Source organism: Coenobita brevimanus, chromosome 7 (assembly GCF_032717465.1).
Source record: "Coenobita brevimanus isolate Jiangsu-jjx chromosome 7, ASM3271746v2, whole genome shotgun sequence".
Taxonomy (NCBI): domain Eukaryota; kingdom Metazoa; phylum Arthropoda; class Malacostraca; order Decapoda; family Coenobitidae; genus Coenobita; species Coenobita brevimanus.
In genome coordinates this window covers 16,696,854-16,724,262 of record NC_136960.1, presented here as the reverse complement: position 1 = coordinate 16,724,262, position 27,409 = coordinate 16,696,854, and the positions used below count along the sequence as shown (strand labels likewise).

Sequence of the window (27,409 nt, the reverse complement as noted above, 5' to 3'; positions counted from 1 at the left end):
ACACCACACAAAATTACATTCCCACACCACACCAAGGATGTTAACCTAAGAGCCCTGAAGTTCCTGCATCAACTACGTTTACACCTGCTGCTTTTTCATTCCAATCTTCGCCATTTCACATAATAATTATAATTCGTTGCTCTTCATCTTCCTTCATCTATGTTTCCATTGTTTTTCCTCTCTGTCCTCTCAGTTTCCAAAACGAACCCTTCCATCCTTCCTCCCTGCCTCCAATATCCTCTCCATCCCGACTCTTCCATCATCCTCTCCCACCACCACACGACCATCTGTCACCGAGCGCCGCCTCCCTGACACCACACTGTCCATAGGTGGAGTTTCTTGTCACATCGTTTTTCAACACTGAATATGGGATGACAGTGTGAGGGTGTTACAGTAGGCGGGGTGTAAATAGCGAGATGGTGCAGGTGTTTTTAGTTTATTAGGGCTGCATTAACACAGACAGTGATAAACAGAGTCCATTAATGCAGCATCCCGTGTACTTACCGTAAACAATGCACTTGGACTGGGTGTAAACAAAAGCCCTATGTATTCCTGCACATGGCTTACAACGCACCACGTGGACTCATTGTAAACAGAGGCCACGTGTTTGGCTGTTTTACGACCACGCAGCAGAACGTGGACGTAATGTAAACAAAGGCCACCTGTACGACTGCTTAAGGACCTCACCGCAGCACGTGGATTCTGTGTAAACAAAGACCACTTGTACGGCTGTTTAATGATCATTCTGCAGCACGTGGAACCACTGTAAACAGTGGCCACGTGCACGACTGTACATGGACCACACCGAGCCACGAGGACTCAGTAAACAAAGCATATTGTGTTGCGGTAAGTGGAATGGAACCAAACCTCACCATATGGACTCTGAAAAAGTGTGGACTCTCATACATTCACATCCTCTAAACAACTTAGATGAGCAGTCCACCGGCTGTAAGAAGAGGAAGAGGCTGACTAAGAAGGTAAATAAGAATAAGATGGTTGGAAGAAGCTGTGTACCAAAACCAGCGTGAAGGAGGATGAAGGCATGGAAGGATGGGTTGTTACTGAGTTAAGACTGGAAGCTTGGGTCTGTTTATCGAAATCACCTCTTATCTTATCCGACGTCAGGTATTAAATGAGATTAAAGAAGGGAAAGCATTTATCTTTGGTATGGTTCATCAGTGGACGCTCGGCTGATGAAGACTGAAAGTGTTCTTAATAACCATCTGCTGTATAATGCACTACTCTTAGGTCCGTAATCTCTAGAATTAAGGAAGCTCCCTAGCGCTTCTTTCTTAGCGATTTATTTTTGGATTCGGCTGATTGATATCGAAATGTATGTTATTTATGCTGAGTATGGTGTACTGGAATAATTTAACTGACACAGACGAAGATAGTCAGGATTAATAAGCAAAGTAAATCGCTTAGGGATAGGTGTTTGGGAGCTTCCGTAACCGATTAAAATACATGCCTCAGTCACCAGGCACAACTGATAATTGCTACACACAATCCCTCACTGATTTTGTTTATTACCAGACGCCAAACCCAAGAGCTCCTTGAGAGTGACCTTCAAGCCTTCTATAACCATGAGCTACACTATTCATGCTGCTTACGTCACTTAATACTCCACTGCATTTTTTTGTTCTCACCCCATCTCTCTTTTCCTCCCTTCATTATTGCATCAGCCACGCTTCTGTTCTCTCTCTCTCTCTCTCTCTAGGGTGCACAGTGGCTCAATGGTAGAGCATCAGGCTCGTAATCGGGGGATTGCGAGTTCGAGCCTCGCCCGGGACTGCCGTGCCGGGAGTGGTAGCGCACTCCTGTAACCTAGCGGGGCTATATGATCCAGTACAGGGTCTAGCTCGGGGGAACGCCATTACTCCATTTCTCTCTCTCTCTCTCTCTCTCTCTCTCACACACACACACACACACACACACACACACACACACTCAGAGGCCAAGGGAGGAGTGTATTGGTGTTTTGTTGAGGTGGTGGCTGAGGGGAGTAAGGAGTGGAATACTGATGATATGTTGACGAGTTCAAATTCCAGTTATTGTAGGGAATAGAAGATCATGGACAGCTGCATCGTTACACAGGAGAGAGAGAGAGAGAGAGAGAGAGAGAGAGAGAGAGAGAGAGAGAGAGCATGTTTGATAAGACATTTAGCTTACTTGTCTGTCACGTCCCATACGAGGGTCATGTGAAGCTCAGTGCAGCTTAGGTGTTCCTGCCCCTTTTAACAGAGAATTTTTAATCATTTCACCACACGACCCTGTCATGGGCTAAACAAAATCGTCGGACGGTAGTAATAAAAAAAAAACTACTAACATTGTTCACACATTGAATAGGTTCATGCAATCTACAGGTGTGTCATTCTCACTGATTCATTCTGCATCCTTACTCATTCTTGGACCAAAATCCCTCACACTACTCATTCTCTCCTCCACCCTCTCACAGGCTTCTCTCTAAGTCAGCTCTAACCCCCACCTCCTTTCTCCATCTTCCACTTTCCTCACCCCCTTTTTCTCCTCATTCCCTCACACTCCGTCTCCTTCCTAACCCTTCCTTATCTCCCTAAATAATTGATCTCCTCCCATCTCTCCCTTCCCCACCTCTCCTCATTCCCTCATCTTCCCCCCTCACTCCATCCCCCCCCCCCTGCGTTCCAACCAAGCAGCGACACGTGGCGTGGGAGAGAAAAAATAATCCTCGAGAAAAGATAAGTTAAAGATGACTGTAACACCTTTATTATCAGGATTTATGTTGAAGCATTACTTTAGTGTGTATATGTGTGTGTGTGTGTGTGTGTGTGTGTGTGTGTGTGTGTGTGTGTGTGTGTGTGTGTGTGTGTGTGTGTGTGTGGATGGGTGGGTGGGTGTAGGTTTGGGTGTGTGGAGGAGGGGGGAGGTGACCATGAATGTCTATCTGGTATTTGAGAGGCCAAATAATTTATACTGTGATCTTAGGTTGTGCCATTTTGATATAAGTGGTTGAAGTCTATAATCTGACACCGGATCCGGGCAGCATAAAGGCTCCGGAGTCAAGACTGTGGCCAGTTCTCCCACAAGCGACTCCTTCACGATCACCGCTAAAAATACTCCCACTAAAGACCTCTGTGTGCTTTTGGTTCTTATTTGTGCGCTGTCTGTCTCATGGCTGCTTGTTTCCTTTTCTCACTCACACATTTCTTTCTCTTCATATGTTTCTTCTGGATGCATGAAATGTATTTATACTGACAAGGGTACCAGGGTAATGATATGTGTTTTCTGATGTGTTTAAGAGGCGCCATTCGTTGATATTCAGTGCTCCACTCATCAGATGGGGAAGGCGGTGGCCGAGCTGGTAGAGAAGTAGCCTGCAGTCCAATTGGATCCAGGTTTGAATCCCGGCTGGGGTAGAGTACAGCTTTAAGGAAGTGAGTGTCCAACCCACCTGCAGATAGTACATGATCGAGAAACCTTCATTTGGCTCCTGCTGAATCGAACCTGCATTTTAGTACGTGACTGTCACACTGGCAGGTGTTCTGGAACCATTAGACCACCAGGGCACTAAAGATGGCGAGTGAACAGGTCTGTGGTATGTATACTTGTCCTCATACTTTTCTTATTATATAATGGAAAGTGTATTGATGTCGGTGGTGACCATGGTTCATGATAAAGTTGGAAAAGGTATATGGGGGGGATTGGAAACGCTGTCTTATCTCCACTATAAGTTAGGTTATGTAGCAATAACCGTCATTAGCTTGTGAGAATTGATTTTTAAAAAAGTTGAAGAGCCGGAGATCGCAGTGCCGGAGAATAAATCATGTTTTCGTTTTCTGTATCTGCAGGGGTACTTTTGATGAATGGTTGCAGAGAGGATGGACGTGTGCTGAACTCTCCTCCAGATTCTAGGGCTGCCCCACCGGCAATAGTTTTTTGCACTTTCCCTTAATAAAGTTAGGTTAGCTAGCATTCATATTCCTCCCTACCCTTATTAGAGATATAGTAGGTGTCTGTATCTGTTTACTGAGATTGCCTTTGCTTTCTCACCTCTGGAATGTACCCCCTACTGATCGCTCTGGGGTGTGAGTTACACACAGGCGCGTCCTCCCGAGAGTGGTTTGAGAGGGTAATCTCAGGCTAGGTGTGTCTTCCCCGGGTGATTTGTCCCTTGTTTGTTTTTCTCCTTCTTCCCACTTCCCCCTCACGGGGGGAGTGGTTACTATGACGGACGCCCCTACTGCCTCCCCCCCCCTTCAGGGGGGGAGGTGGTCCTGACGAATGTAGGAATGACCGGACTGACCACCCCCAGACTGACGGACGCCAGACTCGAGCCCCACTTGACATCCCTGTAGCTAATGAGACATACGTCACCATTCATGCACTAGGTTCCACTCCCCTGTCCAGTCTCAATCCCTTCCTTATCAAGAAGGTGATTGACCACTGTGCGGGAGAAGTCGAATAAGTTAAAAAACTTGCTAATGGAGATCTCCTGGTTAAAATCGTAAACTTGGCACAGGTAAAGGATTTGTTGAAACTGCGCAAATTCCATTGTTACGATGAGCCAACGGCCATACCACGTTGAGTACACCGCTTCCTGTCCAATCAGCGAAGCAAAGCAACGTTGGGTCTGGTTAGTACTTGGATGGGTGACCGCCTGGGAACACCAGATGCTGTTGGCATCCCTACGTGTCAAGTGGGATTGGTGGAGGATTAGTGCCCCTCCCTGTAAAACAATTAACTCTAAGCCCTTGGCCACCCCATTTGGGATACATGGCGTCTGGCAATGAATGAATGATGAATGAACGATGTCGAAGCCAAAATCGCAGTCTCCATGAACACCTGCAAGGGTGTTGTCACTTGCAGGGATCTCATGGTGATGAGCGAGGACGAGATCGTAAGTGAATTGGTGCAGCAAGATGTAATTGAGGCAAAATTCATTACTCAATACTCGGAAGGCATAAGGACGAAGACAGCAACTATTATCTTGACGTTTGCCAAATCTTCTCTTCTTAGTGATGTCAAAGTTGGTTACAAAATCATTCACGTTCGGCCGTACATCCCTAACCCTTTGCGTTGCTTGAAATGCCAGCTGTATGGGCATGGTACAAAGACTTGTCGGGCTTCCCAACCAGTGTGCGGCAAGTGTGCAAGCCAGGGTCATAATGCGGAAAGTTGCACATCAGAGACAGTACGTTATTTTCACTGCAAGGGTACTCACTCCACTTCCTCTAGGGATTGTCCCAGGTGGAAGGAGGAGAAGGAGGTCTGCACAATGAAGGAAACTGAGGGGAATTCCTTCTACGAAGCTAGGAAAAAGGTGAAGGAGTTGCATGCAACTCCCACGCTGAATAGGTCTTATGCTTCAGCGGTAATGTCCCGTCCTGTGATGTGCTCTGTCGAGACGCAGACTGACCTTGTCCTTCTCCCTCCTGCCACTCACAGTACATCTCCATCTCGACCTCCTGTCCGTTCCAACTCTCTCACTGACATCCCTAAGGCTTCAACTTATTCTCAGGCTGCTGCTGCCTCTCCATCAGTATGGCCTAAAGAGAAGTCTGACAAGCCTACTAAGAATAACATGACCACCCTCACAAAACAGTCACGTCCTCATGTCCTTCCGGTTCCTACTCCAGTGAGGGAGAGAAAGGTTAGCTCTTCCTTGGGGGAGGCTGGGAACCGAGTTATTGATGAAAATATGGAGGTTTCCATCAACAAGCACCGGGATAGGTCCCCCGGTAGTCGCTCGCCTGCTGGCGGGTGACAAAAAAAGACAAAGCACACTGGCCTCCAAAGAAAATCTTAAACCGTCGCTTTCACTATACTACAGTGGAATTGTAGAGGTGTTGGTAATAAATTACAAAATCTATCAATCTTGCTATCTATACACAGGCCTGACGTTATTTGTTTACAGGAGACGCGCCTGGAGGATCACCCTGATCCTCCACAAGTAAAACACTACCACTCGTATAGAAGATATGAAGGTCATGGAGTTGCCATTTACACCCACAAATCACACCGACAAACGGAATTGATTCTAAATTCTACTCTGGAAGCTGTCGCATGCAGAGTAAAATTTGATAACACGTATCTGTCTATTTGCCCTCTCTACTGTCCTCCACATGGCACCATTGATAGTGATGCTTTAAATTCACTATTTGAACATCTGCCTGGAAATAAGTTAGTGTTGGGCGATTTTAACGCCCATCACTATCAGTGGGGTAGCTTGAGGATCGATGGTCATGGGAAGCAAGTAGCCGACTTGCTTCCCTCTGTCTTCTGAACGATGGTAGAGCGACTCGTGTAGATGATCGTACTGGTAACTTTTCGGCCATTGACTTATCTTTGGCCTCCCCTGGTATACATCAAGTTTTCTCATGGGACCTATATGACGACTCCTTGGGAAGTGATCATTTACCCATCTGTCTTTCTTATACATGCGACATCGTTTTGGACCCTCCACCTTCAAAATTTAACTATAAGGAAGCAGGTTGGGGATCCTTCTCAAGGATTGCCAATTTAGATATATCCGGGGAGACCATGGATGTTAAGGTCGAAAATTTAACCCAATCCATATTACACGCAGCTGAGGCTGCTATTCCCAAGACTTCTACAGTTCATGCGAAGCATAGAGCACATTGGTGGACGCCGGATTGCCATCAAGCATTAAGGAAACGCAATAGGAGATACAGGATTTTTGATAGTCAGCCCACTGAGGAAAATTTTATTGCACACAAACAGGCACGGGCTGAGGCAAGGAGAACAATAAGAAGGGCCAAACGTGACTCCTGGCGGTCCTTTGTGTCCACAGTGACTCGTATAACTCCATTAAGTAAAGTCTGGTCCACTATTAGAATACGAATATTAAATAATAAAGGCCCATACTTCCCTGTGACCACCCTGCAGGTGAATAACACCATCTATGACGAGCTCGTGGACGTTGCTAACATCCTCGCCAGGAGTTTTTCTCATGTAAGTAGCTCAGCCAATTATGATCCTCGTTTCCAACATCATAAACGCACGGCTGAGCTACAGATTATTGACTTTGCCACAGAAGACTTAGACTCCCCGTACAACAAAGAGTTTACGCTAGATGAACTGCTCCTTGCCCTTAAATCCTGTAAAGACACCAGCCCTGGACCAGACTCCTTCACGTACGGTATGATCCAGCATCTTAATCAGGACAACCTGATGAAGATGTTAGCATTGTACAATGAGTTTTGGGCGTCTCGAACGTTCCCAAACTCATGGCACTTTGTGCACGTTATACCAATACCCTAAGAGGCTGGTTGTCTTATGAATCCCACTTCACTTCATCCTATTGTGTTGACTTCTTGTCTATGTAAGGTCATGGAACGAATGGTAAATAATAGGCTTCTTCTTGTTTTAGAGACGAAGAATTTGTTAAATGATCAACAATGTGGCGTCTGTAAATACAGAAGTTCACTAGATCATTTAATGAATTTGGAGCATTGTATTGCAGAGGCATTTGCCAATAAAGAATTCATGATAGGAGTGTTGTTGGACATCCATAAAGCCTATGACATGACATGGCGACACGGTATACTAATGAAGCTCTATGCTTATGGTTTAAGAGGAAATTTGCCTATTTTTATTTCAAATTTCTTAAGGGACAGGACTTTCTTTGTCAAATTGCCCCGTAACGTAACGTCGGATATATTCATCCAGGAAAACGGGGTGCCACAGGGAAGTGTGCTTAATCCTACTTTATTTAGTGTTATGATCAATGATATTCTGTCATCAGCTCCCATCCCCAGGAATCTTAAATACTCGCTCTATGCTGACGATTGTGCAATATGGCACTCCTCCCGTAATGCACAATTTTCGGCTGGGCGGATTCAAGCAGCCCTTGACTCCGTCCACCAATGGGCCTTGCAGTGGGGATTTAAGTTTTCCATCCCTAAGTGTGCCGCTGTAGTTTTTACAACTCGTAACATCCCCGATTTGCGTTTATTTTTGGATAATCAAGCGGTACCTTTTCAAAATTCTGTAAAGTTTTTGGGCCTCCACATTGATCGCAGAATGAATTTTAAGCTTCACGTAATACTTTGCTTGCTCGTTGTGATAAACCGTTAAATGTCCTTAAGTACCTAGTGGGTACTACATGGGGAGCTGACAGAAAATCATTATTAATGGTGTATAAGTCCCTTATTTGATCGAAGCTAGACTATGGCGCACAGGCGTATGGCTCGGCATCCGATGCCACGCTGAAAGGATTGGATGTGCTACAGAATAAATGTTTGCAAATGTGTCTTGGAGCTGTCCAGTGTACCCGTGTAGCTCATATGGAAGTGGAGGCGAATGTGCCTCCCCTCAGTATTCGCCGTGACCACCTGGCCTTTTCGTACGGCATACGAACATATAGGAAAAGTAATATCAGCAATGTGGCCTGTACCCCCCTGCGTCAATACCACCATCTCATGCGGGGGGTGCGTCGGCCACTTGCTGTTCGCCTCCACTTACTGACTCAGGAGCTTGGTGTGGACCCCAATGACTGTGACAAGTTGGTGCTTAAAAATATAGCGCCTTGGGAGCCACCCGGCTTTACTGTTGATGTTACATGGCTCCCAGCACCAAAGGCTAAGGCGCCAGAGGCGGAGGTCCACCACTTGTTTCGTAACATCATTGTGCTCACTTGGAGTTCCACCACTTGTACACCAATGGCTCCAAGTCGAGTGAATGTGTGGGTGCAAGTGTGTGGTCGACCCTATGTGCCCTCAGGTATCGGTTGCCGACTCATACATCTGTGTTTACCTCCGAACTTTTTGCTGTTGACAAAGCCATAGACTATGCTCTCAATTCTAGGCATAACTCGTTTGTCATATTTTCAGATTCAAAATCAGCCCTTCAGGCAAGTGCATCTTGCACTACGGACTCGCACGAGATCCAGGGCTGCATTGTTAATAAGCTGCATTCATGCAACAAGTCATTCACGCTGATCTGGGTGCCTGGTCATTGTCGTATCTATGGCAATGAGCAGGCTAACTTACTTGCAAAGTTGGCTGTAGAGCTCGAGGAGACTTGGGACGTTCCTCGTGATCTGCGGTCGAGTCTCTCTCTCGGGAAGAAATCAATAAATCTTCTGTGGCAAGGTCAGTGGACCAGACTTAATATTCCAACATGTAAGCCGTACTTGGGCAACTGGGACACTGCCAACCGTCCCAGTCGCCTGGAAGAAAAAGTGTTGGCGCGAGTACGGCTCAATGCCACAATTGTAACGCATATGAAACCAAATATGGAAAGATGATTCCCACCGCACTGTGACATCTGTAATGCGGTGTTATCGATCAGTCATATCATCCTGTGCTGTCGACAATTTATTCATGAAAGTGCTTCACTTATAAATTACTGTGGCGCAGTAGACGTCCTCTTCACCCTTTCCACCATCCTGGGTGATGGGGACATTGTTATGACTGATAAATTGATGGCTTTCTTGAGAGAGACCGGACTGATCAGTGATGTGACTTTTTTACTATGTGGTTATGGTTTTTATCACTGTAAATATGTATATATTGTAATATTAATTAGGGTTGACAGTTGACGTATTTGAAATAGTTCCTCCTCCCACTGACCTATTTCTAATATAGATGTCCCCTACATTAAACCCCGTTCCTCGACTAACAGTCACAGCTAATGATTGCCAGTGTGCGATATAGAAAGATATTGGGCATTTGCAGTCGATGGTGGTCTGTTGGGAGAGGTTCTTCACACTTTGTACATATTATGTAAATACATTATACCATGTTCCTGAAGTTACTAATTAGGGCTGACAGCTGACGTATATGGAAATGTTCCTGATTTGTCTGGTTCTCTTTCATATATTGATGTCCCCTACATTAGATTGTGCCTCGACTGACAGTCACCAGGTGATGACTACAGGTGTGTAATGTAGAGAGGCATTACATATCTGCAGTCGATGGTGTTCTCTTGGTCGAGGCATTTTCACCATTAGTGTAGGTCTAGTTATTTGTATCTTAGGATTTAGTATAGGTTAGCGATTTGTCTGTTAGGTGATTAGTTTTAGGGTCTTTAGAGTAAGTACTTTTGTTTATAAGTAGTAAAAGGTTAAAAATATAAAAAAAAATATAAAAAATAAAAATAAAAATACAAAAAATAAAATAAAATAAAAATTATCATATATATATATATATATATATATATATATACGTGTGCATGAAAGTGTGTATGTTCAAATGCATGGATGTGTGTATGTATGTATGTATATATATATATATATATATATATATATATATATATATATATATATATATATATATATATATATATATATATATATATATATATATATGTTCGTATATATATGTATATATGTCAATGTATATCCATATATATATTTTTGCCTTAATGACCAGGGGCTCCAGCCCCAATGGTCGATAGGAAAAAAAAAATAAATAAATTCTGCAGCATCTAGAGGGGCACTGAATAGTTTGGACCACAAGGCCGAAATTTAACCATAACTTAATATGAGGTAATTAAAATTTTGATAAAGATTATTCTGGCTGATAATGACTACTAAGGCTATTATGCACTGAGTTACGTTCTCCCAGACCTCGCTGATTATGTTAGTGGGTCATTAACCACTCCAGTTTAGGTACCATACAGGCTACCGAGGTAGAAATCAAGATCAGTGCTTCGGGTGACTTTTGTGTACTGAGTCCGGTTCGGCATCACAAACCGAAACCAGTTCGATGAGTTTTTATTTGTAAAGTCTGGCCGAGTTTCATGCATTTTGTTATCTTTATTCCTGACTCAACTCCGTCACTCGTAACTCCGTCACTCACCAGAATTTAGCAGGGTAACTGGGACACCTGTCTAGTACATTGTGTCATCGGTAGAGGTAAGGACAAAGAAATTCATAATATGTGAGAATGAGTATGTGGTGTGTGGAATGAAGAGAAGACGGAGGGGGGTGCAAGGAACAGCGTGGTGGACTGAAGAGGTGAAACAGGCTGTGGCACAAAAGAAGAAAGCATACAATGAATGGATGAGAAATAGGGGCGTGGAAGAAGTTGAGAGGCGGAAGAGAGAGTTATATGTGGAAAGAAAGAGAGAGGTGAAAAGATTAGTAAGAGAGAGTAAGAAGAGAGTGGATGAGGAATTTGGAAGAAATTTGAGTGTAAAGTGGAGGGACTGTAAGAAAATGTTCTGGAGAGAAGTGAAAAAAGTAAGACAGGGTGGAAGTGAAGTTAGCAGGGGAGTGAAAGATAAAAATGGTAGATTACTAGTGGAGAAGGGAGAAAAAGTGAACAATGGAGAGAACACTTTAAGGAATTGTTGAACGTAGAGGATGGAAGTAATGCGAGTATAAGTGGCTGGGGAATGGCTGGGAGAAGGTGGGAGGTGAGAAGACAGGAAGAAATCAGTAGGATAGAAGTTGTGGAAACAATGAAGAAAGTTAAATCGGGGAAAGCCCCAGGAATTGATGGAGTGTGTGGTGAAATGCTGAAGCATGGGGTAGAGATAGTAGTAGAATGGATGTGGAAGATGTGCAGATTGGCCTGGAAGGAAGGTAGAGTCCCGGAGGATTGGAAGTCAGGTATAATTATTCCCTTGTACAAAGGAAAAGGGAAAAAAGAAGTGTGTGGTAATCATAGGGGCATTTGTCTTCTTAGTATAATAGGAAAAGTGTATGGTAGGATACTTATAGACAGAGTAACAGAGAAATTAGTTGGAGAAGAACAGGGAGGCTTTAGGAAGGGAAGAGGTTGTGTAGATCAGATGTTCATTCTTAGATCTTTAATGGAAAAGTTTCTAGAGAAGGGAAAGAAGTTGTATGCGGCTTTCATGGATTTGGAAAAAGGATATGACAGGGTGGATAGACAAGGATTGTGGAAAGTGTTAAGAATATATGGAGTAGATGGGAAGTTGTTGAATGCTGTGAAGAGTATGTACGATGGTGCGAAGGCTGCAGTGCGTGTGGATGGTGAACTAAGTGAATTTTTCTCTTTGAAAGTTGGGTTGAAACAGGGATGTGTCATGTCTCCATGGTTGTTCAATCTTTACGTGGATGGGGTAATAAAAGAGGTACAAGGTAGGGTAGTGGATGTTGGAGTGGCCCTGGTGAGAGAGGATAGTGTTTGGAAACTCCCTGTACTGTTGTTTGCAGATGATACTGTGTTGTTGAGTGAAGACGAAGGGGAGCTGCAAGGCTTGGTGGATGAGTTTGAGAGAGTGTGTAAGAAACGGAATCTAAAGGTGAATGTAGGGAAGAGTAAAGTGATGGTCTTTGAAAGAGGTGAAGTTAGTGAATGTACAGCGAGGTTGGATGGTGAGGAATTGGAAAATGTGAGTACGTTTAAGTACTTGGGTAGTGTGATGAGTAAGGATGGAGGTTTGGAGGGTGAAGTGCTTGAAAGGGTACAGCAGGGAAGAAAGGTTGCTGGTTCTTTGAAAGCAGTGATAAGAAACAGGGAAGTGAGCATGGAAGTGAAAAAGTTACTACATGACAGTATTGTGATACCAACTCTAACGTACGGAAGTGAAGCTTGGACATTGTTGGATGGACACAAGTCAAGAGTGAGAGCAGTGGAAATGAGTTATTTAAGAGGAGCCTGTGGAGTCACGTGGAGAGACAGGCTGACGAATGAGGATATAAAGGAGCGTTGTGGTGTGGATGTGGATGTGATAGGAAGCGTTATGAGGAATACACTGAGGTGGTTTGGCCATGTGGAGAGGATGGAGGGTGAAAGACTGACGAAGAGAGTGTATGTGAGTGAGGTGGAGAGGGGAAGAGGGAGGGGGAGGCCGAGGATGAGATGGAGGGATGGGGTGGAGAGGTGTATGGGAGAGGGGTGTGTGAGTTGGGAGCAGGGCAGTGAAATGGCGGGGGACAGGGTGACTTGGAGGCGATTTGTTTGTGGCCACCCCAAACGGGATTGAGGCGTCTGGCAATAGATAGAAAGATAGAGTATATCAAGATTAATTATATAGGTTTCTGAAAATTTAGCCAGTCTCATCATTTTCAAAGTAGTTATATAACGAAATTACTATACGTTGCAAATTTGCCATCTTATCTGAAAGTGCTAAATGTACCGTATTCGCCAGGTAGATGCAGGTAAAATATGAATAAGAACTTGTTGATGATCGCTGTGATGTATACCATCATTTCAGGACACAAAGTGATTTTCATTCGGGTCGCTTCTACAGTAATTCGTCCCAGGCGATAATAAGCTATCCCGAACTGTTGGGGTTAACTAAGAAAGATACGGTATTAGTAAAATAAGTGTCCATCCCACAGACCCTCCTTTTTCACCTCATTTATGAGTTCAGGTTCTCTGGCTTTGTATAATATAGTGGTAAAATTAACACAGTCACTATATAACATGTGCGTGAAATTATGGTGGTCTTGATGTGAGTAAGAGCAGCAAAACGGGATTCAGTTAATCGAACTGGTACTCCTTTTCCCCACCTCATAATAATAACAGCAGGTACTATGACATTAAATTGACTTGATTAGCTCTATAAATATATGGTAAAAATTACCCATTATCATTTTAATGAGGGCCCAAAATACACTCTTCAGTGTATCATGTTTCAGCCGTGTATCATTGCTGTGGTGGACCGGAGGGCATCATGCCTGTACATTCCGCACCTCTCCCACACCTACCCCATCCCAGGATAACCTCGCTAACTAGACGCCTGTAGAAGGTACTGATTATGTGATTCTGTGTGATGTAGCTCGATCCTCTTCTTTGAAGCAATGAACAATGAAGCTTGAGAAGATTTGATAGATACTGTTGGCCTGCATCAATATAGTTGTATGAGAAATTTAGGGACGTTTCTGGTGTAATTCAGTAGAGGTGAGACTAATAATTTTTTAATGCTGATCTAAGGAACCTTTTGCTTTTAGGATGACGTAAATAATTTATCCAGAAATGTTTAGTTCCTTGCATCTAAAGTGTGTTTTAAGCTTTGTGTAAAGTAAGTGATTTTTCTTATGTTATTTTATAAAAGATCACTTGCGGACTGCATAATATGAACAAAAAATATTCCTGAAAGGTGATTAGACTACACTTGTTCGTGTGTAACTGCTCTGTGACACAAATAAAATCTTGACTAATATTTTGTTTCTTGATAATAATTAAAATGATTTATCCCCAACATCCTGTGCAGTATTTGCTAAGCTGGTGTTTTTGGCACTGCAGGTGAGCCAGCGGTGTGGTGTGGCTAGGTAAGTGACTTAGAGCAGATACTAAGCTGCGTTTGTGCATGTGGTGAAACTAAGGGAGGAGATGGGGTGTGGTGTGGTATGGTGCGGTGTGGTGTTGTGTTGTGTTACGTTGTGTTTGGTGGTTTGGTGTGGTGTGGTGTGGTGTAGTGTGGTGTGGTTGGGTTAGTGGTCTGTTTAAGGTCAAGCTGGGGCAGCAGGGAGGGACGGCACAGTGGCTCTTGCTTTAATCTTTCCCGGGTCAAAATTTCCAGGCTGGCTCTGACCTGAGAGGAAATATTATAACCCCTGTAGTCAGTCAGGGTTCGTCTGTTATCCTGCATCACACTGTATCAGAAAATACAGTTATATTTTCAAAGGCTAATCATCCCTTGTGCGTCAAAACCCCTGGTTTATGTGAGAGTAAAATGAGTAGGAGTATTAAGTACGTGGTTGGGAGTTACTGTGTGAGTGACGGTGGGGAGCTGTCAGGTGCATAACTGCGGGAAGTGGTGCTCGGGGACGCAGCCAGGATTTTATTATATGGGGGGGGGGGTTGAAATATGGAAGTCATTATTCTTGAGATACACATGCTTGAAAGTATTATAACAATATCTAGATTAATAATAAATATTTTTGGTGTTAAATAGTACATGAAGCGATCCAGGAAACAGTCATTAATACCTGCATGAATAAATGAAGGTTTAAATAAATGAATGATTACTTTCTTGTTCAGCATTTTTTGTTGGGAAAGAGGTGGCCTGGGCCCCTTGAGCCTCCCTATTGGGTGCACCCATAGCGCGGTGTTAAGGTAGACATCATATATTCCTCCTTAACAGTTATGAAAGGGCTAAGGCAGTAATGGCTTATTATACTCTTCTTGCTCTTAACTTGGCATAAAATTGCCAGCTTTTCACCTTGAATGCTGAACTGTGACAACAGATTAACACTGAAATATGACGCTAGTCACGAAGAAGTGCTATGGAGGGAATTCAAAGCCATAACACTGCCATTTTCTATCAACTCATATACGTGAAATAAACTGCAAAAGGAACAAAATCTGGGTCAAGTTAAGGTAAAAAACGTATAGTAAAGGGAAACATTGAATTGAGATTCTTGAATAACTACATAATTTTATTCAGATTCCTGATTAAGTACACTCATGATTACTAATCTCTTACCAGAGAGTTAGCCAAAGTCGTGGCCAGGTGTAGGTTACTCAGTCACGTTCAACCATCGTTCCAGTAAAGTTGAGTGCTTCAATGAACAAGTTCCTATGCATCACTGAAACATTTTCGCTTCACATATTATTTTTTTAAGTAATATGTATGCATTTTAAGAAATAGACATGAAAATTGGTCATAGCTCTTATTTTTAGTGTGTAGTGAGTGCGTGATGCTATTTGACATTCATACAGCGTTTTATTAATGTTTATTATTTCACTGACCTATTTCTTAAGGGGAGCCTTTAACCGAGCTGTTGATAGGTGATAGCTGAGAAATATCCACGACTACCACAGCAGCCGGCATTCACACGACATATTCTAAGTATACTTTAAAATACTTATTGACAAAAATTCACCATAACTTGCTACTTTGAACTAAATGTTCTTTTCTAGTCATAACAGGCCCCGTTACCATCCAGTGGGAATGGTTGCGCTATTCCTACGCGACGTCTTAGCTGCATGCCCTCTCTGGTCATAATGTGTGCCAGTTAATGCCGCTAATTCATAAATGATTAATATATATGACGCCAATAACCACTTATAGTGGCACATGCCTATTTACTTGATGAAAATTGCTCAAATGCAGATTGATTGAGGAAATGTCTGTCCCTGTCAATAAACACAGATTCATATATTATGGAAGGGAAACCATAAAAATAATATATGGTAATATCAGAGATATGAGGAGTAGAACGCTTCAAATCACCTGGTTACAGTTCTTTGCCCCGCCCAGTAGTGTAGAGGCTGTGTTCGAATGCGTGGCTCGTGTGAGGTCATAACACTGCCCACCACCCATCTCTGGTCAGAGATTTGTAATCATGAGTGTACACAATTATTATAATATGGAACTTATCAAGCAGCATCACTGAAAAGGCCAAGAAGTCCTTGCAACATACCATTATAAACTGGTGTGTGTGTGTGTGTGTGTGTGTGTGTGTGTGTGTGTGTGTGTGTTTTAAAGGACCTTTCTTCAGGTTCTCAAGTCATTTAGTCTACTTCAAATCATTAAAGGGTTCCCAGGCGGGGCTGTTTGTTCGAGCTCCACCATTCTTAGTTTAAAAAAAAATAGTGCATCATTGTGGGAAATAGTCATATAAATGATATCAGGCGACTCAGTCATTAAATCAGCCCAGTATGGCCAGGAATGTAAAAACTTGGTCTGGCTCAGTGGATAAGAACTTGGTTTGGCTAAGTGACGCACTTCTGAGGTTTGTGTTTGCAAGAGTTTATTTAACGGGTATGACATTGTGTGATTTAAAAGAGTAAGAGATTTTTCTGGATGTTCATGCAGTTTCATTATATATATATATATATATTGTTACATAGCCTATGATTTCATCATCTTTTGTGTAATTCTAACGTACAGTGTGCTGCCTGTTTGATCACGAGCGTGTTCTGCCTCAGTCCCCCCCTTCTACCGTTTAGTAGAGTAAGTCGTCCTTTCTGTTGTTCAGTGCGGGATTGTCAACTCTTTGTCCCCATGGCTTCATTTGCGCGTCCTTCTTACAAGTTGTATCAAGCTCTGCTGGCCCCTATATAATGAGCTCAGTCTCTGCATCATTGCCACTTAGATCTGCTCCTCTTTTTGTTCACATCTCTGTCCTCCCCTGTACAGTTATTATTATTGTGAGTTTCTCAGGAAGTCTCCAACCATCTAGCAGCTGTGTGATTTGAGTATAAGTGTTATTGCATTTTGTTCTTGTACTGTATAGCATAAGGTGTTGATTTGTGGGCCTGGTAAAGTTTTTGTGATTCATTTTGTCAGCCAGTGGTAATAATAGTTTGTATCTGTAATTATTTAGCTTGCATTAACTGAGCATTACCCAGTGTATTTTCATTTTATCAGGGCTGACTTAGATAAATTTACTGATGCTAATTTCGTGTTAATAGAGGCTATTGCAGTTAACCATATATTTAACTTTTTTTTTGCCATTACATTATCCTTATGAGTCCTGAATGTTTTGTTGTTAGTTTGTGCATTAAACTTTGACTTGTAATTTTACCTAACTCTTTTGTTTTGAACCTGGAACTTTACGGGACAGTAGTGACTTTTAGTATTCTCAGTTAAAGTGTACATTATCTTTCTCTGTTCCGTAACAATATATATATATATATATATATATATATATATATATATATATATATATATATATATATATATATATATATATATATATATATATATGAGATGAGTATGTCCATACGAGGCAGCCGAGACTTCACCATGCTGTTACTAACATGATTCGGACTCTACAGTTCCAGGCATTCCTGAAACTTGTTGGTTATTGCTTTGTTTACATGTTTTCAGCAAGAGTTCGAGCACATCTGTGTACGCGACGTTATATCTGTGAGTGAGTTTATGAACGTTTCGCACGAAACATGGTCTGGGTCATGACCCTAAAGGTTAAGACGTACCATAATGACGTAGATACACGCAAATGATTTACCCAGCGGGAAAGCCGTCAGTAATCACGTGAATTGTGACTCATGGGGTATTTGCATCTTATCTATAAACACTCAAGAGACAGACCGCCTCAGTCTTAACCTTGATTAACACACACACATACACACACACACATACACACACACACAAAGCCTTGTACTGACGAAGCCAACTTTTTTGTCGTGGCAAGACATTCAGTCACTTGGATTCCTTTAATATCACTCAACATTGAAGTTCCATGGATAGCAACACCATGGCATGACATTTACTGTAGTGCCTCCAGCCTGACTAAGGACAGTCCACACAAACTGTTGTAGTCAAGGCGGCCAGCATGTAATGTACAGTATGTCTCCGCATATACAGCCATAAAGTTGGCGCGGTTATCAAGCCACCAGTCTATCTTAACTCTCTTCTGAGCCAATGACTTTTATTGTCTGGTTTTCTTGCTATCTAAAGGCGATCTTAGCCTATTAATCATAGGAAAGACTTCAGGTTGGAGGGATTCCTTGTTGTCTTCATTACCTCTTTAACTGCGAGGGGATTATCCTGAATTTCATATATTCGTAATCGTCTAGAGATAACAAAAATAAAATATGAGTTAAAATGAAGTATAGAGGTACTGTACGTTTTAGTCAGTCTTTCTTCCATACTCATCATCCACTTTCTTCCTCACCTCTTATCATCTTGTTATTTCTTGATCTTATATTCCTATCGTTTTCTCTGTATTTCCTCGGTACATTTGTGTGTCCAGGCTGATAACATTTTGAAGTTTATAGCCTTTTTTTACTGCCGGTGATAAAAGAGGGAGGAGTCCAGTTGGAGAAATGACGGGGAAAGCACTCCTTATGAACATCTGAGTGTGATTTTCCTACAGGCTGGATGGACTGGCTGAGTTACTGTTAAATAAAGTTATGTGGAACTTCAAGATAGAGTCCTCTTCCGGTGAAAAGGATATAGTCGGGCTACAAGGGAGATGAGGTGGATGATGTTACCTTTAGTGTTGAGAGAGAGGCACATACGCTTCCAGAAATCTGATATAGTACTTTCGATTTAGACCACCGTGGCAAATCATTATTTCTGTTGTTATTATTATTATTATTATTATTATCATTATTGTTGTTGTTGTTGTTGTTGATAATGATGATGATGGTAATGTTACTATTCCTTGGATGTTGCATGAAATGGCTAGCGGAAGGGGAGGTAGGGAGGGCACTTGCAGAAATGTTCTCTGGAAAGAGTAAAAAATAATGAGTGATAGTGAACAAAGTTTCTGTTGAAAGATAATCATAACACTAGTCAAAGAGGCCATTTCTAAAAATACTATGTGGAAGCAAGAATAATAGTAGTCAGAGAGGACACTTGTAAATATGACCTGTCGAAAGGATAATGATAATGACAGATTTATATCGTCAGGAATTTATGGTGATGAATCAGTTGGCCGATTTTTTAGCAGTAGGTTATTTGGGCAAGCATTATTGTCTTGATTTTGGTTTAGTTTAATCTGTTTTGGAGGGAGCAGCTTTTGCACACTCCCAGTCTTTGGGTCTTCTGTGGTTTATAATATAAAATATTGTTTGTAAATTGAACTTGGTGGTTGTGGTGTTGGTTGTGTTGGGAGGGACATAGGTGTTGTGGAGGAACTGGTGTGAGGGTGTGGGTGTTGGCCGGGGTGTTGGCTGTGATGGGAGGATTTGGGTGTTGTGGAGGTGTTGGCTGGGGTGTTGCTGTGGTGGGAGGGATTTGGGTGTTGTGAAGGTAGTGGAATGAGGATTTGGGTGTTGGCTGGAGTGTTGCCTGTGTTGGAAGCTTGGGCATAGATCCTGGAGGGGATAGTGGGAAAAATTCCTTCCTTGCACCTGGGTCGAGTTGGGGGGTACTATCAATGTAATCATCTCTCTTGCAATTCAAGTAATCCAGAAAGAAATGCAAAATTAAACCTTCAATTACCTTCAAAATATTTTCAGTCTTTATTGCCTACTGAGAATGCAGTTATTATAAGAACATGAAAACTAAAACTGCAGAAAGTATTAGTGCAGCTTCCCCATAATATAAGTTAATCAGATGAAACAACCACAGCTTTTATAACGGGCGATAGTGTGATGATAGATTGGTTCCAGATTTGGCTACAAGAAGCGAATTATTTTTCTTTTGTCCTCGTGCTGCTTTACTGACGTTTGGCTTGCCTTAATACACTTTCTAAGTATTCTTTTGTTTCTAAAGTCATCTCCCAGTAATCGGAATAAATCTATACCAGTGGTTGGAAGGGACTTTGGTGATGGTGAGTATTGAGATGAGGTTGTGGGGTGTGAGGGACAGAGAGAGGGTGACACTCTGGTGGATAATGGCACATGCTGGTGAGCGAAGTTGACAGGAGACACAACACCCACCACCAACCCTTGATGTCCCTATCACCTTGGCCCGTATTCTCGTCAGTTAAGAAAACTCCCTAACAAGCATTCCTTAGCGATTTATTTTTGGATACGTCTGGTTAATACTGTGTACGTTATTTACGCAGAGTTTAGCTATATTGCAAGGATTCGTGTTACACAGAGGGGGACGGTAAGGTGTAATAAACAAAATAAATCGCTTAGGAAAAGGTGTTAGAGAGCTTCCTTAATCGACGAGAATACCGGGTGTTGACCCACAATCAGTTCTTCACATCTCTTTCTTTATACTCCTCCCACCATTACCTCCTCCAGTTCATTGTTCATATTCCGTTTCATTAAAGTATCAAGTAAACATTAGTGTCTCTGTCAGTTATTCTTTCTTCTCCTTCCTTAAACTTTCTCTCTAATGCCGTACTCTGCAATCCATCGACCAAGCATTTTTCAGTTCTTTATTTACTGTTAATTATGCTTTTGCTTGCTATTCATTTGTATGTTCTTATTCATTCTGTATACTTTTCTGCATCCCACTTCTTGTCCTCGTTTTCTTCAGTCATAATAATTTTTCTTTCGTAAAATCAACCTTTGTTTTTCGAATCTTATTTTTTCCCCTACTGAATATTCACCCTCTTTCAGCAACCTCGTCCATCAAACATGCATTCAGTTACATATCACATTTTTACTGTAATATTATCCTTCTTTTCTAATACTGGTCTCACATATTTAGGACATCTAGGATAATGGTCAGCTACCCTCCAGAAAGTGTGTTTGATAGGTAATGTGGCTGAGTGAGAGTGCGTAGAAGTGTGACTGACAGCCAAGCCACACTCCACCCATACTTACCCTGGTCCACCAATCATCACCCTACACCCTCGTCAACCTTTCACCTCACCTCTCACCCTTTATCACAACCCCACCACCTTACTCTCACCCCATCTTCATGCTAGGTATACTAGTATACTAATTTTACACTAACCCTTACATCTTACCGGGCACTTCATCTCTCTCCCCCAGCCATTACCGGGTACCCATTTTCATCCATGTTCCATCTCCCTACAGAGAGTTGTCGAACACCAGCGATTATGGATACTGATAAACTTTACCTAGCCGACATCTTACAGAGACATGGCCCGTCTCTTCTGCTTGCCGAGGTGTTATGTGTACACACAGCAAAAAAACTATCGTTACAGGGGGGTCCGATGTGTTTCATGCTGAACAACCTGGCTGTCTCGCTAGGGTTGGTAAGCCTGACAGTGGGTGAGTTGCCAAATAGGACGAGGTAGAAATATGCATGGGAGAAGCAATGGATATAGCTTATAATAAATATGCAACAAACACACGCAGGGATACCAATGGAGGAGGCTGTTATCAAAAACCTTCATTCATGTGACATTTTATATCGCGCAGAAGGTGTAACGATACTTTTTTTGTTGTGTGTACATGTGTTGTTCGTGTGTGATTATCTGTGTACAGCTGGCAACATGCGAACCTGGGATAGAATCAATGTGTAGCCCAGCAGAGGTCTTGCATTTGGCACACCTGACAACATTGACATATCCACATAATTGTTGGTGGCACTGACATGAATGAAGGGAGGTGTTAAAAATTAGTTGAAATGACCGAATAACTGTGATGAATGATCGTCGGAAATTGTAGCTAGGCCTTCACTTCACACAGACCCTCTCCCAGGTTCATGTGTAGCCAACTTTACCTCATTTGTGCATTTCTTTCCGTGCCTTATCTCATGAGTGTGCTTATAAGAGTATGTCGTCTACTCAAGACGCTCCCTTTTCATACTTCTCATCTATGGTCCTGGCATCACAATCTTTTATCTTCATGCATGATCTTTAGGGGTTCATGATAACCGTATTTTGTTAGAGGCTTCTTTTGAGTGTTTAAAAATGGTGTTTTATCTTGACTGAAACTAATTCTACGTGTAGGGGGGCAGGTAGCCTAGATTTGTAGCCTTTTGTGCGCTGTTATGATTATATTTAGTCCTGCGTTGTTTAAGCAGTCTGATGACTATTAAATGATAATATTTTGTAGGTAATAACTTTCGTTCAGTCTAGACTGTGATGTGGTATGTAAGATAATGTCCTCATTGTTTTTCTGTTCCTTTATCTATATTTGAGATGAGCTGTAGTCTAGTGATGTGGTTTGTTATGTATTAACTTCATATCCTTTTTTGAGTTGCCACTTGTCTGTAAACTGATGATGTTTGTAGGTCATTATTTTGCTCTTCTATTTAGACTGATGTGTAGGCAGAGATTCAATATTGTTTTTTCTTTCTATTCTGTTATCAAAGGCGTGATAAATGGATTGCCATGTGGGTTGTATTTAATATCGCGTTTGGTTTTCTTTTTTCTCTTTTCCTCTTTGCGATTGAGTGTAGTCTAGTATGTGGCTTGATCTTGTCTCTAAATTTTAATGGTCAGTGGCTTGATCAGTGACGTACTGATTATTGTGATATTTTTTGTCATGGAATCTGGTATGAGTTATTTGTTGGCTATTCAGAAGTGGGGCTCGTTTTGTGCTGTGTGATGCCTTGTTTGGTGTGATAATATGTGTGACTCAATGTTGGTTTGATATGTATAGGTTTGAGGTGTCAACAGTAGTGGGATCTTTACTGTAATCTGGTCCGTGTGGGGCATGTACTTTGTCCTGATGTGATATATACCAGTGAATAGTGGTACAGTATGGTGGTATATGTAGTTTAAACTATGACGTGGTGTATGCCATGTATGTATGCGTATGGTGTGTGGTGTGGACGGTGTATTGCTCGGGCATGTAGTCTGAAATGAATTAGAGTAAATCTTAACCAAACACCTAAGTAGATTGGACGCTCTCTCTCTCTCTCTCTCTCTCTCTCTCTCTCTCTCTCTCTCTCTCTCTCGCTTGCATACATTGGGTTAGGACTCGAAATTCCATCTGGGTAATGATTTGAAGACCATAGCTTCCTTCTTATAATATGACATCCCTCCTGCCGACCTTCCCTGAGCAGAGTGGTGAGGCATGGCTTACACCTCCCTTGTGGAGAGATGGGTCTTGCCGTGGGACTAGTCATGAAGCAACCATGACCATGATACGGCACTCAACTCCTCCCCACCCCATTGCACATGTTAACAAGCTATTCATATCGATACAGAACACATTACCTATCACAGAAGAGTCCTGCACCATCCATGCCTTCTCTATAATTGGTGTAGTTTAAGAGCATTGGGTGTGATGGTGGCCAGGGTGGTGCAAATAGAGAGGGGGATCGTTTGCTAGCGATGCCAAACCCAAGGTTAAGAGAATATAAGGTCGTTTCACACGAGGGGGGGGGGGAGCTAAAACGTGTCTCGGTCTGCGCATGACGTCACAGATAATCCAGACTGAGGGTCTCAGGCCAGCCACTCTCCTACCTGCCCTGTGATACAAGCTCCCTGGCCTATATGGATTACTTTTATTTGCATCCTATACTGCATGCAGAGCAATGAAAAGGTTAATGCTATGTTTTTGAGATATTATACAATATGTCTTCAAGAAGAACTGTCTGTTTTCAGAGAATATAGGAATGTCGTATACAGGGTCATACAGATGCAGATCCGACATCACAGATGCCTGTAAGCTAGCTGATTATGAGAAAAACAACTGAAAATATTGACAGAGATCACTGGTTGAGGGCACAGCAACTCCAAACACCTACCAAATGATCCGGAAATCGCCAGTTTACGTTGGTATACCATTACATTCGTTTTCTTTCACGCTCCCATTTTCTCTCTCACTTATTATCCTTGACGTCAAAAGCCTCTGCGTAAGCCGGGGACGGTGAGCCTACCTCTCATATTCTCTGTACCTTGGCCGAATATATAGTTGTTGTAACCGCGTCTGTTTCTTTTATCATTATATAGATATATGTGGTTGAACCAGTGTCGCATACTGTAAAGTATGTTTGCACCCAGTCGGCTTGCGCTAGCCGATTACACTTGGTTCACAGACTACACACACATCCAAAGCCATTCCAACACAACAATTATACTTACAAGCACTTCTCACCCTACATACAATCTCTACCAAACAGCCTAAGCCACTTGGTAGAGATACATTGGCTGTATCGTCCCCACTTCGGTCGGGATAGGCCGGTCCTGCAGTGGATACTGAAACGGCTGATGAGATGAGATGATATATATATATATATATATATATATATATATATATATATATATATATATATATATATATATATATGCATGTATTTATGAGTGTATGTATGTATATGTATATGTATGTGTACGTATGTATGTATGTCATCAAAAATTGATGGCTCACCTCCGATTTGGGTCAAAATTGCGACTTACATTGTGTGTCAGTCAGAAAAGCACTTTTTATACTGTATATAATAACATTACAGAGACCTTCCAGTTCCGTAATTTGCACTTTTTAGTGTTCCCATAACAAACAAGAATAGTTATTTCCTTTGTAACAAGGTTCATACATTTATTTCGGACGAATACCATACGTTTATATACAGTATTTATTTGTTCATTTACATTTTTACCATAGTCAACATGTTTCCACGTACTGTACTTCTTCTATGCTTCAGACAAGTACAAACTATGGGTATCAGTAAGCATGTAATATGAAACCTGCTGGCAATCGTACAAGACCTTGAAACTCCAGTTGATATTGCTTGCACTTGGCCCTACACCTTTTGCCACATTACGAAGGTATTGAATCAAAACACTGCCACATATGGATACTTTATCGAGCATAAGGATGAACTCGTCAGTATTGTACTCAGTAACATCCTTGAGCGATTGCTATGCTGTGAGTATAGGCTATTGCAATCGGTGCAGGTAAGGTCAGGATATAACAGGGTGGCAGTAGATGATGTAAGCAGTAACACTTTTTATTAGCTTCTAGTTAATGGGAACTTGATTGAAATGTTTAACATTCTGTTTGGGTAAAAAAATTATTCAGCCTACAGAAAATAAGTATCAACAACTTTATGTATAATATAACCCATGCGAACCACAACTTGCAGTAAAGACGCCTCGGACAGTTAGCACAAAGAATTAGTCGACTCAGTTCATCTGCATTTTTACCTCTGTTCTCATGTGCATCGTAGGTAGCAATGTCGATGAGAGCTTGTAGTTGGTCAGGAGCAGTCGGTGTATAGTCGAGGGATGATCGGGTGTGATAGGACAACGGGTGGGGGGAGGTAAGGGCCATTAAATCTGATCTCCCGCACCCTCACCCTCACCCTCATCCGTGCTCGGCGCCAGAGGAGTGATGGATTACCGGCACGCTAATGCACGAGCACCAGAGCCACACGGACAGGTAAGACAGATAGGGAAGGGGATGTAGATGAAGGAGGGTGGAAAGGAAGATGCAATGATGGAGGGAGGGAGACGAAGACTGAGGGGAGAGGGAGGAAAAATGGAGGAGGATTGAAGGAAGAGTGATGGGTAAGTTGGAGAGAGGAGAGGAAAGGAGAGTTGAGGAAGGGACGAAGATAGTGAAGGAAGGGTGGGTGTAAACAAAAGAAAGAGAGGGTGGGAAGGAGAGTAGGATGGTGGGAGGGATAAAGTAGGAAAAGATGGAGGAAGCAAGGTATGACAAGGAGGGATAATGCAAAGAGTGAAAGAGTGTAGGAGGGAAGGAAAGAGAAGGAAAGAAATGCTAGAGAGCGTGTGCAGAGGTATTGAAGGGAAGCGAGGGAAGGAAATGAAGGAGAGGTCGAGGGAAGGAAATGAAGGAGAATGACGGAAGGAGAGAGGGAAAAGGAAATGAAGGAGAAAGTGAGGGAAGAACGTAAGGGAGAAAGAGGAAATGAAATGCAGGAGAGTGTAAGGGAAGGAGATGAAGGAGAGTGGGGGAAGGAAATGAAGGAGGGAGTGCGGGAAGAAAATGAAGAGAGAGAGGGAAGGAAATGAAGGATACCGCTGTAGTAAGGCAAAACGTGCTATCCTTTCCATACTGCTGTTCTCGCGATGATCACACGTCTGACATCAACTGTTTTCGATATCTTATATAGTTGATTCAGTGATGGTCTGATGAAAGACTACTGAAGGTTGAAGTACAGATATATTGCACCTGCCATTAATTAGTTATTATTGCATGTGTAATTGAGATAGATTGTTGTTGTTGATCTTCTTCTTCTTTTTCTTCTTCTTCATCTTCTTCTTCCCTTTCTCCTTCTCCTCCTCCTCCTTCTTCTTCTTCTTCTTCTCCTCCTCCTGCTCCTCCTCCTGCGCCTCCTGCTCCTCCTCCTGCTCCTCCTGCTCCTGCTCCTGCTCCTCCTGCTCCTGCTCCTGCTCCTCCTCCTCCTCCTCCTCCTCCTCCTGCTCCTCCACCTCCTCCTCCTGCTCCTCCTCCTTCTCCTCCTCCTCCTCCTTCTTCTTCTTCTTCTTGGCTAATTGGGACGTAAATCAAAATTACTTCAAAAATTTAATTTTTTTATGCGAAGAAGAAGAAACCAAAGGCCATGAGCCCGCAATAACTGTTCCTTCCAAAAGAAAAAAAAAATACGAGAGAGCCAAATTCAAGATCCGTTCATTTCGAGATGCCTGGACACACTGCGTTTGAAAGACTGGAGATCATAGGAAGCAGGAAATGCAAACAGAGGGAGACAGTTCCAGAGTTGACCTGTTGCATAAATGATGGACTGGGAGTGACGGTTAACTCTTGGATTAGAGAGTTGGACAGAAAAGGGATGAGAGCTTGCTGCTAGACGGGTGCTACACATCAGTCGTAGAGGTGGAGGAATGCATGCAGACAGTTCAGAGGATCAGTGACCATTGAAGTAGAGATAGAAAAGAGGTAAAGATGCAACAGTGCGGCGAAGAGACAGAGGTTGAAGGGAGTCAGTAAGAGGAGGAGAGTTAATGAGACGAAAAGCCTTTGACTCCATCGTATTGAGAAGAACTGTATGTGGGGAGCCTCCCCACACATGAGAGTTGTACTCCACGCAGGGGCAGATAAAATCCCTGTATAGAGTCAACAATTCTGCAGGGGTAAAGAAGGAACGGAGTCAGCTTAGCACACCTGATCTCTTGGAAGCAGATTTTACAAGAGATGTAATATGATCTTTCCAAGATAAGTCCCGAGTAAATGAAACCCCAAGCATGTTCAAGGATGATGCAGGTTAAGCTGAATATTATTAAACATTAGTGGGTACACCTGTGGAAGATTTTGTCGGGTTGATA

At 42.5% G+C, this 27,409-nt stretch overlaps 1 non-coding gene across 1 annotated transcript; it reads left to right on the top strand.

The window, feature by feature from the left end:
• The first annotated feature begins 4,542 nt into the window (after positions 1-4,542).
• On the top strand, positions 4,543-4,661 carry LOC145405388 (5S ribosomal RNA). Its single transcript, XR_013898344.1, has one exon. It is a non-coding gene; the product is annotated as a 5S ribosomal RNA (ribosomal RNA).
• Positions 4,662-27,409: the final 22,748 nt, after the last annotated feature.